General features: G+C 31.8%; 1 non-coding gene across 1 annotated transcript; it reads left to right on the forward strand.

Annotated features, from left to right (window-relative positions):
- The first annotated feature begins 1659 nt into the window (after positions 1 to 1659).
- Positions 1660 to 1778, forward strand: LOC112724138 (5S ribosomal RNA). Its single transcript, XR_003163317.1, has one exon. It is a non-coding gene; the product is annotated as a 5S ribosomal RNA (ribosomal RNA).
- Positions 1779 to 14390: the final 12612 nt, after the last annotated feature.

The following is a 14390-nucleotide window of genomic DNA, read 5'->3' on the forward strand; positions in this document are numbered from 1 at the left end:
TGACCGATAAATAAAAAAAAAAAAACAAATCTAAAACTGCTTCAATTCTAAAACCCTTTAAGGTATAAAAAGGGCATAAATTAATAAGAACGGATAAAAACTAGTGAAATCTGATTTGCAAAGAAAAATTGCAAAATTTCGAAAACACAAACAAGTTAATATTTATAAAAAGAGTAAAGTATCGATTTTGTCCTAAAATTTGGGGTAAGTTCCAAAGTTGTCCATAAAAAACAAATCTAAAACTGCTTCAATTCTAGAACCCTTTAAGGTATAAAAAGGGCATAAATTAAAAAGAACGGATAAAAACTAGTGAAATCTGATTCGCAAAGAAAAATTGCAAAATTTCGAAAACATAAACAAGTTAATATTTATAAAAAGAGTAAAGTATCGATTTTGTCCTAACATTTGGGGTAAGTTCTAAAGTTATCTATAACGTTTCAATCGTTTTATTTAAATCCCTAACATTTTAAAACTGACTCAATGTTGTCCTGCTGTTAGGGATCCGTTAACAAATTGGCGGCGGGACAAAATTGAGACAATTTTGAAACGTTAAAGACTTAAATAGGACGAAAAAGTTGGGGACAAAAATGATACATAGAAATAAATTTTAATTTTATTCTTCAATAATATCAATTTTTTACTATACATAATATTTAATTATTTTTTAATCACATTAAAGTAAATTACACTTAATCATATTACTTTCATTTTAAATAAATTAATTTTTTTATAATTTTATTCTTAAAGATTTTAAGTTATCATGAAATATTTGTAGAATGACTAGTATATAAACTTGCAGAAAAGAAAAAATAATATCTATACAATAAAATATAAATTATACCTTTTGTCTCTAATGTATCAAAATTCTTTAAAAATATAAAAATAAATTTATTTAAAATGAAAGTAATGTGATTAAGTGTAATTTATTTAGATGTAATTAAAAAATAATTGAATACTATGTACAGTAGAACATTAATATTATTGAAAGATAAAATTAAATTAAAATTTATTTTTATGTATCGTTTTTGTCCCTAACGTTTTCGTCCTATTTAAGTCCCTAACGTTTCAAAATCGTCTCAATTTTGTCCCGCCGTCAATTCTTTTAACGGATCTCTAACGGCAAGACAACATTGAGTTAATTTTGAAACGTTAGGAACTTAAATAGGACGATTGAAACGTTAGGGCAATTTTGAAAATTACCCCAAACGTTGGGGACGAAAACGATATTTACTCTTATAAAAAATGCCAACTTTAAAAGGTTTTGTTGTTGTTGTATATTTTATTGTTTTAAATAATTAGATTAAATTATATACAAATTACAAATATTTTATACAAAACAAATTTTTAAATTTAATATTAAGTTAGATATTATCTAATTAATCTATAAATAATATAATAATTTTAAATTTATACTATATAGTATAATTAATTTAGATTTTAGAACAATTTACAAGTCTTAATCTAGTTTTATCTCTAAATTTATATCACTTTATCCATGTACATGTATATATACTAACGTATAATGAGTTAATGACATACTAATGTTAAATTTTGTATTCAAATAACATTCCAAATATAAAAATCAATGTCACTGGCATTTTATCAAATGCATTTTTTGGTGAAATGCTAACAAAAAAAAGAGAAAGACTAAGCTAAATCAGGTGCGATCATACCAGCACTAATGCACCGGATCCTATCAGAATTCCGCAGTTAAGCGTGCTTGGACGAGAGTAGTACTAGGATGGATGACTTTTTGGGAAGTCCTTGTATTGCACCTCTTTAGAGAGAAACTGGGAAGTCCTCGTGTTGCACCCTTTAATCAAAGCCAATGAGTAATAGCTCAAATGGCATAGTCTCCCCATACTCAATTAAGAGGTTACGGGTTCGAGTCTCCTATCTTTGGTAAAAAAAAAAAAAAAATCACAATGCAGAATTTGCAGTAAGTTCTCTGGTGATTGAAGTCAAGAACAATGATCAACGCTTTCAGTAGCACCTTGTTTTTCCAAAGTGTTCGCGATCCTATTAGCTTCTCTTGGAGTAAGAGAAAGGCAGATAAAAATACTACTCCGCATCTTTATGTCGAATAACTTTGCAAGAAGGTGAGATTTTCATTATGAGACAGAGGAAGATTCCACTAATTGACAAGTGTATATGCCTCGACGGAGTCAGTTTCACAAATAAACTTGGTGAATCTATGTTCTAACGCTACTAAGAGACCACACTTTAGATCGAAGCACATTCACACCCGGAACCTTCCCAGCACTGCCAACCACCCAACGGCCTCTTTTATAAGGCAAGTAATTTTTAGTGTAAAAGAAAATTTCTTTAATCAGTGAGGATGCTAAAGGTTAACACTGAGTGTAAAAGAAATGTTTAATTACTATGTTGGTTCTATAATTTTGCGAAAGTTTCAATTAGGTTTCTATATTTTTTTTTTAAATTGGGTTCTTGCACGAATTTTTTTTTTTAATTAGGTCCTTATTGTAGTAATTGACTTGTATAGGGACTAACAAAAAAAATTGGTGTAAGAACTCAAATAAAAGAAAAAAAAGTGTAGGAACTCAATTAAAAAAAATTAGTGCAAGAATTCAATTAAAAAGAAAAAAAGTATAGAAACCTAATTAAAAATTTTGCGAAACTATAGGGACCAACATAGTAATTAAACCTAAAAGAAAAGGATGATTTAGTTACTGTTAGTTTGAAAGTAAAAAAAAGGTATTAATCACTTAAAATTTCTCTCTTTTTTATTTTTTTGGGTTAATAGTCAAATTAGTCTCTGAAAGACATTCTTCAAATTCGTCCCGAAAAATTTTTTCAATCAAATTGGTTCTTCAAAGATTATGAATTAATCATATCCGTGCTTCAGTTACTCCACTCAAAATTTTCGTCAACGATTGATGATGTGATATATTAACTGATAGCATACATGACACAATCTTTGAAGGAGTGACTGGAGGACAAATATGATAAATTCACAATCTTTGACGGACCAATTTGATTGAAAAAATTTTTCAAGGATAAATTTAAAAAATGTCTTATTTTTCAGAGACTAATTTGACTATTAAACCTTATTTATTTTAGTATGTAAGATTTTGCCTAGACTAATCCAAATCTGGATGAGTCTTTCAATAGAAATAGCTCCATTTATAAGCTTTTGAATTCAGAACTTTATTTATGCAATATACAGTTGCACTGTACTTTGCTTAAGCTATACAGTTTATTCTGAGTTTTCTATCATAAAAGGGTTCAACACTTCAAGAAGCAAAAAAGAAAGAAAGAAGAATCGATCCTGATTAACTAATTATTTTGACAGCAAAAATTTTCGCTGTTCAATTTATTTTGTGGCCGGAGCAAACAATAGGGAAAGAATGTCAAAATGGTAAGCATCTTATACTCTAACCAAGAGGTCTCGGTTTGAATAAAACTTACCAGACGTGGCACAATGAAGCCAGAAAACAAAGTGAGCAGCATGGTGTAAGCAGAAGAACACACAATGGAAGCAACTTGAATATTTGGTGTGAATGAAACAATGACCATTCCTAGGTAATTGAAGTATAGCAGGTTGCAGAACAGTTGTACAATGACTAAAATATTTTGTATGCAGACCAATGGTACCCGATCATAGGGCATGTGATTATGACATATAGGACAGCTTGAGTTAACAAATAGGGAACCTCAATTATCACCTACAACACATGGAAAAAATGGAAAAATGGTTTATGGTTTCAACATCTTTTTCCAATTAAGAAAGGAAAATGAACAGAACATGAATGGTGAACCTGTGCAAATGAATAGGCCCACGGAGAGTACATTCCAGCAAATTTTTCGCGATACAAAACGGTGCGCTCTGTTGCCACGACTGACAAAACTGATGAGCAGTAGTTATTTATCCCCAAGATGAAAACAGCAATGAACATTGAACAAATACATTGAACAAATCCTGCTGGTTGTCTTTGTAAAGGAAATAAGCAAAAATGAAGTAAACTTTTCAACATTAACAGCGCATCAAAATCAGTTCCTAAATAAATACACCAAACATCTAAAGAATGCTGATAGCAGAAATCTGTTAAATTAAATGAAGAGAACATGTATTGAGAAGATGACTTGAATGCCAACGTTCAAATGGTGCTCGTATATAAGGTATGACGTACTCTTCATTTATTAAGACAAATGCTCATCTTTTATATCTTAATGCTCTCTTCTTAATTGTGGGACTAAATTTCTATAGTGGTTTTCCATATTTGTCTCGTGCACCAATTTAGCCTCTAAAATTCTAATTGCACTATTCTGGTCTTTGAGATTGCGCTCCGAGCTACATACTAACCCTTCACACCAATTTCAGCGTGAGTCAGCAATCGGTTTGCTGATGTGGCACAATCACTGCCACCTAGAATCAACATAACAGATAGATGACGTGGATAGTGTTTTGCAATTTCCCAATTTAGTTCCTTCCCCCTTTATAAACCCTAAAGCTTCTTCTGCTTCCTCTCATTCTGATTCCCTCCATCGACGTCTCGTTCTTTATCTCTTGTCTACATTAATAGTCATCCTTCATGATAGGAACTGGGAGCCACGTTGCAAAAAAGAGTCCAGAAACTGGCATGCTATCAGGGCTAAAGATACTGGCTATGAGAAGTTTGAAGTTCATGGGCGTCTTACCAATCATGTGATTGACTTGGAAAAAAGGCGATGTACTTGCCGGTTTTGGATATTAACAAGTTATATTTCCCAACCCAGTTCATCAAGTATTTCATGATTTGTTGCTTATTAATGTTGTCTTATACAATTTTGTATTTTTTTAATGTCTTGAAATGATAATTTGTAGGGATTTCATGTGTTCATGCTTGTACTACACTTGTCAGAGTGAACAAGTACCCGGAGGACTTTTGCCACAAATTGATCACCATAAAGTCTTACAAAGAAACATACAAGTACCACAATAATCCTATACCTGGCCAACTTTTTTGGGAATAAAGTTAGTATAACAGGCCATTGACACCACCAATCAAGAGAAGACAGGGAAGCTTCAAACAAAGAGGAGGAAGGATGCCGATGAAGGCACCAGTTCTAACAAGAAATCTAAGCCAAGTTCAACAATGAAAAGACAACTAAGATAATTCACCTGCAATTACTATTTACAAAAAGATCATACCAAGAGAGGGTGTGAGAAGAAGAGGACTTTTGATGCTACTCAAGCTGCTGCTGATGTTACTGCAACTGCAAAGGCTGCCGAAACTGCTAAAGATCCTAAGAATGCTGTTGCTCATGCCACTGCAACTACTACTACTGTTTCTACCTCAGATGTCACTGCTACTGCTATTACACCCATTGCTATTGCTACTGTTACAGCTGCTGCTATAAATAATGTCCTTGCAACAAGTACTGCTGTTCCAACTGGTTACGCTTCAAAGATTGATCTGTCACAACTAAGTTGTTCTAAACCAGAAGACCAAAAGGTTTAATAATAATTTTTCACTAAACTTTTTTTTATTAAATCTTCACTAATAACTCTCAAAAAGGTTTAAGGTCTTTCGTAGTGGTTTATGTGTATAGGTTTTCCTTTTTTGTATGCTTTTGGTGTAGTTAACTAAAGCAAGTACTAAACCAGTCACAAGACCTGTAAAATTACTTCCTAAAAGAAGATCACCACCTCAAACACCCTCTATGACAGTGAATCTAATGAAGGGAGCAAGTTCAGCCACTGTCTCACGTTTCACAAATTTTTTGAAGTTTGTACCCACTCTTGGATTCAAGCACCCACAAAAGAAGTGAAACTTAAGACTAGGATATAGTTTTGTGACCTAGTACTATTCATCTTTTGTTTAAAAAACTGTGACAATACTCACTATAAACTACTTTATTCATGTTTTTAAGTCTAGTCAAGTATGTCATATTACTTACTTTTGTCAAATACTTATGACTGTATTGTGTAAAAACTATGAATGTTCGATCTGTAGTATTTTGATTTTGATTAAGTAATACTATGGATGGTTTGAATCAACTTTGCTATTAATTATTAACTTGTATTGTCTGTTCATTTTACATGACATGAGAGACGAACCCACATGCAACAAAGAAAGGGCATTTATCCCCACAAAATTTAAAAAAAAAATACTAATATTTATATACATTTGTCTCTTATTATATTATGTTTGCCCTAAAATAAAATATAAATGATTTCCTCGGTGTTTTATGTTAATTTTTTTGTTGTTAAATTTAACATATAATAATAATAATATTAAATTTGAGTTAGTATAATAATAAAAAATAAATAATAAATAAACTCAAAAAATAGTGATAATTTTTATTATATTAGTTAATTAGTTAATAATTAAATTAAAACTTAGTTTTCTAATTAAATACAACTTAAATTATTAGTAATTTTTAAAATATTATTTAAGATAAAAAATATATTATCTACATATTAATATTTATTATTAAAATAGTCTTGATTATAGTAATTACTTTGATTAAAATTTTATTTATACAAAAAAGACTATAGTAAGTAGACTTAACAATTAAATATGAGATAATAAAAAATAAAATAATTATTTAAGAACATATATAAAAAAATAATATTGTCCTGTTAAAAATAAAAAGAAAGCTATTATAAATTATTATTTTTATTATTTTGAATATTATACTGTGTGTAAAATTATCTTTTTATTATTTTACATAATATAATAAGTGATTGTGTGTATATTTTTAGTTTTTATCAGCATGTATTAATAGTTCTAATTTAAAATTTTAAATATATCTAAACCAATTTGGTTTGATCGAATAAACAGCTTAGTCGTTCGCTTAAGTAAGTGTTAGGAGTTCAAATTCTGTCTCGTATGTGCAACAACTTATTGGCAAGCAGACTCTTAAATAAAACTCAAATTAATGACGGATTAGTTCTTAACTTTTTGGGTATTGTGGGAAGCCAATTATCACGGCCCAAAATGAGCCATGACCGGCGCTCAGGAAAAAAAAAAAGTCCCCTAGCAAGCCTAACCAACTCAAATATAAGTTGAATAAGAAAGTTACAAATATTTTACAAGTTATAAAATAAATAATTATACATTTTTAACGGAATTAGAGTAATTAATAAACGGTTTGATCCGGCCTGTGTCATATGGAGCATATACATCTAAGAACTCGACAAAAATAGATACTCATTGCAGATCGTGACTCTTGATTAGAAAGTCTCACAGACCCAAGTATTTGTTCCTGAAAAATATTTTTTGAAAAAGGGGTGAGTTTTGCAACTCAGTGACTAGACAATACATCTAAAATTCACATGAGACCATATAAACATTATTATAAAAATAAGTTTAGTTAGAAAATAATAATTTATATGAATGAGTGAATTAATAAGGGAGTTCTCATACAGAAATCAAATCAAATAGTCCACACTTGGGTGGCTCCACCTCTAAGGGCAGCCCTTTCCTCTCGTGTGTCCGTACGGAATAACAGATCCAACGTGTGGCCTACACGTTAGGCTAGCAACGCCCCTGCTAGCTGAGGTCTGAGCCAGATGCATCTAGGTTAACGTCATAACCGCCGTTAACTACGGTTTTCTAATACGAGCCTCCCAAACCAATTCAAAACATATAATTTCAAATACAACCAATCTTTGATCTTTCAAATATATACCATATCAAATCAAAGCAAATAATACTTTCTCATCAAAATCCTTTTTAATCATATGAATTGTCCAATATACTTTACAAATTCAGAGTATATAAGTGCATATCAAAAATACTTCAATGTTCCAGAAACACATATTCAAATAAAATCGAATATTCTAAAATAATACAAAACTTCATCAAACATGTATACAGTCTCATGTGCAGATTGAAAATCTGAATTTCACAAAAATAAATATTTAGTTTTAATACATCCATTATTAAAATCAAATTCAAATCTTTGTTGGTAATTTGTAAGTATAGTCATAAATTCAAGCATCACATATCAAAATAATTATAAATAATTATAGATGTAAAGCCAAATAATTATAAATGTAAAGCCTACTCACAAATTGGTACCAAGGGACCGAAGAAACCAAACCCAGAGTGCCAAGATAAAAGGTGAGGAAGGTTGAAGCAACATGGAATGAAAACACGAGATTTGGACGGGGCAGCAGAAAGTTGCGGCTGCACAACATAAGCTTCATGTCTACCAATATACACACGAATCAATGGAGCAATGACAGCATCATCACTGACAGCCCTAGTAACAACAACATGGGGCAACTACAGTAACGATGGCAGCGAATCCCATAACCTACGGTGGTTTAAAACTAAACAAAGGCAGAAAGGAAATCAAGATAGGACAGAGTCAATAATAGAGCTTTACGGCAAGACAAGGCAGAACAAGATTAGTTTTACCAAAGAAAACAAGGGGATGGAGCATGAACAGCTCCGGTGATCCTCTCCAACGTCGACGGTAAAGGACACAACAGAACAGCAGTGGTGGCAATTCCTCTCCTCTAGCAGTGACTCCCGCAGCAGCACCACAAGCTTTGACGAACAGCAAAGAGGCAGGGCTCAGCCCCCGGCGAAGCAAAGCAAGGGCAGAATGCAAAGCAGGCAGGCAGGGGCTCTAGCAGCCTCAATGGCGAGCTTCGACGGTGGCAGTTGCTCGGCGGTGATAGCGGTACAGCTCCATTCTTCTCTGTCGCAATGTCTTGTTCTCTCTCTCGTGTACGGGCTCCTCTTTTGTCTCTCTCTCTTTCTCTCTCTCTCTCTCCTCTGTGACAACGACACAACAACTATGTCAATGGCGGCAGCAAGACCAAGCCTTGTCATGCGGTCTCTCTCTTCCCTCCTCTCTTCTTCTCTTCTTCCAATCTTCTTCCGTTTCCTCCTCTTCCTCAGTTTCTTTTTCTCTCCTTTCTTTCTTTCCTTATGGTTCCAGATTGAGAGAGAGTGAGAGTAACTAAGTGAGTGAGAAGTAAGAGTGTGTGTATTTAAAATTAGGGTTAGGTAAAAACAAAAAGGAGTAAGGATATTTTAGAGATTTTAATAAAATTAGATAGTAGTGTAGTAATTAAAAACTAAATGTATTTTAATAAAGCTATTATAAAAATATTATTTATTTATTAACTTGCTAATTAGTTTCTAATAAGTACTTTAACATTAAATTAGAGATAATTCAATTAAATTCTTTTTAGTCCATAAGATTAAAGCATTAAATTTCAAATCTCAATTATTCAAAATAGATAATCAAATTTTTATTATTTTCAAATTATTAAAACTTTTAAATATTAAATAAGAAAATATCTAATAATTATGAATATTATATATAAGGGTCCTAATAAATTTTTAAACTCAAAGTATCATAAAATTTAATTTAATTACTATTAATAAAAATATTTTCTGAAAATAAAATCCTAAACAAAGATAATGAATCATAAATAAATCATTATTTAGTTTGCAAAAACTTGGGTGTTACATTCTACCCTCCTTACAAAAATTTTCGTCCTCGAAAATTTACATAATTTGCAAAAAGTTACGCTTTTTTTTTTTTTTTGCCATTTAATAAACATGAGAAAGAAGTATAAGATAGTGACAGTGTTATAAAATAGGTTTGCGTTAAAAATGCATGGTTAACATTCACACACTCTTGTTCCCTTGATAAGACAAACACATTTAGCACCCTTTAACTTGTAATAAAATCTCCTTAACTTCCTCCTCAGAACACTCTCACTTCATAATCTCCCTATTCTGCTACACATATACAATATATCTATGATAGCAACCAGGCTCACATCAAGACTTGGAATTTTAACTTTCCAAATTTCAGCGTTACTACTTCGCTTTGACAAAATTCTCCAACAATACATGCAAATTTAGCATAACTTACTTCAACCATTCCCGACTATACTTTACCAAATAAGTCATTCGAGAATTTTTAAGTTCTCACTAATTACCAAGGGACAATCCGATCACCAAAATGACTCATTGCGACGTTATCCACATATGATCACATTTTAACGAAGCATGATCACCTTACCTAACACTTTCTTAACCCACAATCAGCTCCCAAATCTATCACCAACAACCATAAATCTGACATTAAAATTTTTCCGCCATAATCAAGGCTTGACAACTCGTGACGTCGAACATTTACAAGTTTCACCTTCCGCATCCGAAAGTTGTGTTCTAAAGAACTAACGTATCGCTTGCTATATCTAGGAAATGCACATTACACTGAAACAAGCTCAAGCTTACTCAATGGGATACAAAACTTAGGAAGAGAAGAACAAACATCACAAACGGTCTTCGCAGGAATTCAGAAGGGTGTTTAGGACCGCAACTATGCAACAATGTACAGAAACAACGAGGTCTTCTAGAAAGAAAGTCAATTCGCATTTTAAGAAAGAAATCTGAATCAAGGAACTTTGATAAGAACAATAAAAGGAAAGATAGAGTATTAAGTCGAAACAAGTTCAAACTGAATAAAAGAAGTACAAAGCTCACAAGAATTGATCACTAAAGTCAATGGCAATATTCACAAAGATTTAAGAGAATGATTAGGAACACAATCAAATAGGACATTCATTAACAATGGATAACACTAAGAGAGTCATTTCACATGCTCAAAGGAAAAATATGAGACAAACATTTCAAAAAAATGATAAATGCATAAATGCTATCACGTCAAACAAAATTAAGTTGAAACAAGGGATACAAGGTTCATAAATTGGTGCTTAATAGTGGTTAGGGGCAAGGGTTTTTCCTCAAGATCTTTGGAGGATACCTAGGTGCACAATCAAGCAAGGATATGCATAAGTAAATGGAATGTGGTTGAAAAAGAATCAAGTTGTATTCAGAAAAAAAATATTGGGGTAAAAGTCTCCAATAAAGTTAATAAGCGAATAGGTGGTGTTAATCATTGGAATTTAACTTTGACCAAAGATTTTTCTTTAATATATCTACCTAAAAGCATTGTACAGCTCCTTTGAGTTAATGAATTGAACCACAAATAAGTAGTTGTAAGTGAATTGTATTTGACTATGGAATGAGTTATATTTTGATGCGTTAAAGTTGAAGAAGGCTGTGATGGTCAGAATAGAGAATGTGATGCAGTGAATATAGAGGGGGCAGAAATACCATTACATTCAGAAGTAGTAATAATCAACAATATCATATCACATAACAATAGCAAACCAAGAATTAGTAGTCTACCTATATAAAAGTAGAATTGAGAAACTCTTATAGTTTTCTCTTTCTTCTCAATATACTAATTATTTCAAATTCTTTCATTTAATATTTCCTACTTGAAGGAAAGAAGGGTGCAAAAATCATAAAGTTTTCTTTCTCAGTTAATAACCTTACCAAATAACAAGGATATAGCATTCTTTCAAGTATGCGAATCTTTTCCTATGAATCTTTTCTCAATAACATTACCAAATAATTTCTCCTTTATTTATTGAAAATCAAGTATGAAATTTGGGATTGAATCAGATGTGACAATTGCAAACCAAGGTTCAAAAGCAAAATGACAGATCAATAATTGATTTCATCGAAACACCAGATTCCATAACAATAGCAAATGCTTTTACTCGGCACTTTGAAATGTTGTATGTCCAAGATCCAAAAAGGAACAAAAGATAGATCAAGAACTACAAACAATTACATGCAAGGCAGTGAAGGAACTATTACATTGTGTTTAATGAAGATGGATTAGTGAACCTAAATGGCAAGCATAAAAAAAGAAGCAAACTAAGGCCTATCTTGCTATCTCATTTCATTTATCTTCAATTAACTTCAAATGACAAGCAAATTACGGCTCCATAATGTTAATTAGTTCACCCTTACATAAAGTAACAAGGTTTAATCATAAACAGGCAAATCAAGGCTCTATAAATCAAACTTAATCACACACTGTATTTTCACCTCATGAAGAGGCAAAACACCTAAACTAATATAAAAAGATAGAAATCTGAAAATTGAACTAATCTATATTCTAAACAGAATGAGTAATCAATATTCAATATTTAATAATCAATTAATCAGAAATCAAGATGTCAAGAGAAGCACAAAAACTAGAAGAGAGACATTACATAGCTACAGCGCGGTGGAGAGAGAAGACAATGATTACTGTAAACTTTCTTCATAGATGAGTCAGTAGTTATAATGTATTAAAGATTATTTTATATGACAAAGGAAGGAAAATTCTAGTACCAAAAACCAGTATTATTAGTATAGGGTAACAAATTAACACAGCAACCTTTCTTATAGTTGGGTTCTTTATACCTTTGGCAGAACAAATTCCTTGCTTTTAAAACACAAACCAACAATCTTTACGAGACAAATAACAAGGTTCATCAGGCGAAATAGTTCGCATCAAAAGCACTACAAATCAAGAAAATCCATCTCTCTAAAAACCCTGAGAATACAAACAATAATTGAGAATCGGGAAGTTTTTAGAAAAGCAATAGTTAAAAAAATTCTCAGATCTTAGCGAAAAGCAAAATCATCTTATAATCACCAACCAAAAAGCAAGCATTCACAATCTTCCTCTCAACTTATCAAGCCGGAAATAGTTCCGTGACAAAAAAAGCCATGTTCAACAACAAAGAACCATAACGGAACCGGATCATCAAATTAGAAAAGCACAACTAAACTTCTAGATCAGAAAAAAACTTCCAATCCAGCTAACTGATCACCCAAATAATTCACTATACTTAAGCAAAGAAAACCACCAATCAAACAAACAACAATAACACTCTATTCATATGTTTCATCACATAGTTATTTTTCTTGAGCAACTAAATAACAATTTTTCAAAATTATTGATTTGAAAGAAAGAATCAAAAGCAAATCAAAATTATGTTATAACATTAAAGATCATGTACATAAGAAGAAAAATTCCAATATCGCTTATCAAATCCAGAACAAAGCATTTCGATCATAACTCAGCAAATCCATGCAACAAATCCAAATACAAGTTCTATAAGGAAATTAAATAATAATTCACAGCAAACACCGATCAAATCTTCCAAGTAATGCATGAGATATTGACATCCAGAATCATAGAGAACAACACGAAGAATAGATGAAGAAGATTAAAGCACATTCACAAGAGCGAAAAAAGATTAGAAGTAGCTACAAAGCGGAAATCACGAATCAGAACCGAAACTGAAGTGATTGCAAAAACAAGTTCAAGAAAAGCTACCAAATGATGACTAGAGGTTGGATACAAAGAAGAAGAAAGAGATAGCAAGAAGCGGCAAAGAACACATGATAACAAGAACCAGAAGACAAGAATGATAGAAAGAGCCAAGAATCACATAAAAGACAAGGATGACATTCCTACAGGCCTCTGATAGTGCCACAATTTGTACAAATAGGCGCGCTTCTATTTATACAATTGTGATCCTACCATAGGACACTTGCTCCATATTACACAGATTAAACCTAAGCTCTGATACCACTCTATCACGGCCCAAAATGAGCCATGACCGGCGCTCAGGAAAAAAAAAAAGTCCCCTAGCAAGCCTAACCAACTCAAATATAAGTTGAATAAGAAAGTTACAAATATTTTACAAGTTATAAAATAAATAATTATACATTTTTAACGGAATTAGAGTAATTAATAAACGGTTTGATCCGGCCTGTGTCATATGGAGCATATACATCTAAGAACTCGACAAAAATAGATACTCATTGCAGATCGTGACTCTTGATTAGAAAGTCTCACAGACCCAAGTATTTGTTCCTGAAAAATATTTTTTGAAAAAGGGGTGAGTTTTGCAACTCAGTGACTAGACAATACATCTAAAATTCACATGAGACCATATAAACATTATTATAAAAATAAGTTTAGTTAGAAAATAATAATTTATATGAATGAGTGAATTAATAAGGGAGTTCTCATACAGAAATCAAATCAAATAGTCCACACTTGGGTGGCTCCACCTCTAAGGGCAGCCCTTTCCTCTCGTGTGTCCGTACGGAATAACAGATCCAACGTGTGGCCTACACGTTAGGCTAGCAACGCCCCTGCTAGCTGAGGTCTGAGCCAGATGCATCTAGGTTAACGTCATAACCGCCGTTAACTACGGTTTTCTAATACGAGCCTCCCAAACCAATTCAAAACATATAATTTCAAATACAACCAATCTTTGATCTTTCAAATATATACCATATCAAATCAAAGCAAATAATACTTTCTCATCAAAATCCTTTTTAATCATATGAATTGTCCAATATACTTTACAAATTCAGAGTATATAAGTGCATATCAAAAATACTTCAATGTTCCAGAAACACATATTCAAATAAAATCGAATATTCTAAAATAATACAAAACTTCATCAAACATGTATACAGTCTCATGTGCAGATTGAAAATCTGAATTTCACAAAAATAAATATTTAGTTTTAATAAATCCATTAT

This window comes from Arachis hypogaea, chromosome 11 (assembly GCF_003086295.3).
Source record: "Arachis hypogaea cultivar Tifrunner chromosome 11, arahy.Tifrunner.gnm2.J5K5, whole genome shotgun sequence".
NCBI classification, from domain to species: domain Eukaryota; kingdom Viridiplantae; phylum Streptophyta; class Magnoliopsida; order Fabales; family Fabaceae; genus Arachis; species Arachis hypogaea.